The sequence below is a fragment of the Sinocyclocheilus rhinocerous genome, unplaced genomic scaffold (genome assembly GCF_001515625.1).
Source record: "Sinocyclocheilus rhinocerous isolate Xijiao unplaced genomic scaffold, SAMN03320098_v1.1 scaffold1516, whole genome shotgun sequence".
Classification (NCBI taxonomy): domain Eukaryota; kingdom Metazoa; phylum Chordata; class Actinopteri; order Cypriniformes; family Cyprinidae; genus Sinocyclocheilus; species Sinocyclocheilus rhinocerous.
The window spans coordinates 44523-45643 of NW_015627885.1; the positions used below are offsets into that span (position 1 = coordinate 44523).

General features: G+C 38.4%; 1 protein-coding gene across 1 annotated transcript in view; it reads left to right on the top strand.

The window, feature by feature from the left end:
- The window catches only part of LOC107734569 (SH3 domain-containing RING finger protein 3-like), a 36914-nt gene that overhangs the window by 2839 nt on the left and 32954 nt on the right, over positions 1-1121 (top strand). The gene's annotated exons all lie outside the window — the stretch shown is intronic.

The following is a 1121-nucleotide window of genomic DNA, read 5'->3' on the forward strand; positions in this document are numbered from 1 at the left end:
TCTTAATGTGAGTAAAACTGTGGGAATGTTTTTTTCGATCAAGAAAGTTGATGAGCGTTGTCCAGATATTTTAGTTAAAGGAGAGGTAATAAATATTGTTGAGCATTTTAAATATTTGGGTATGATTATGGATTCTAAATTAATTTTAAAAAACATATTAAAAAGACCTCTAAAAGTACTAGAGCAAGCTTGATGATCTTCAGGAATATTAGGCATCAATTACCTGTGGCTGCTGTTAAACTCTTTATGCATACAGTGATCCTCCCTCATTTAACTTACTGTGCTACAAGTTGGTCTCATACAAGTATAACTACGTTAAAACCATTATATACTATTTATAAACAAGCTGTGAAAATCTTAGCTAAAAAGCCAAGGAGTTATCATCACTGCAATATTATTAAAAATTATAAATTGTTGACGTTTGACATTTTTTTATTATTTGCTGATGTGTGTTTGATGTACAAACTATTTCATGATCTTGCACCACTACCTCTTAAACAATGTGTGACTTTCTGTAAGGACAGTATCAGGCAGACTAGGTCATCAGTTAGAGGTGACTGTTCCAACTAAATTTAAAGTGCCTCTATTATGCCATTTCCAATATTGCCTTTCATGCAGTGTGTAATGTAGCTGTATGTGAATGTAAACGATCTGCAAAGTTGTAAAGCTGAAAGTGCACGATAAATAAAGTTATTGTCTACCAAAATAAAGAATCGACACTGAACAGCTGAAACGAGTCGTTAGTAATTCGAATCCCACTTCCATGATGGCTACACCTCACGGGGTAACACATTTGCATAATGCGTTGTACGCCGTAGACCAATCACAAAAGACTGGCCATCTGACCAATCAGAGCAGAGCAGGCTCATGGAATTGGTTGGTTAGCTGGGCCAGTGTGTGTTGTGATTGGTTAGCTGGGCCAGTGTGTGTTGCGATTGGTTAGCTGGGCCAGGGTGTGCTGTGATTGGTTAGCTGGGCCAGTGTGTGTTGTGATTGGTTAGCTGGGCCAGTGTTAGGGTTAGGATTAGGATTGTAACCACTCTAAGTTCGTCTGCCTTTTGGGAAAGCTAGCGTGTCTCCGACATAGTGATAACACTCGTTGCCTTCTCTAGTGCAGCTCA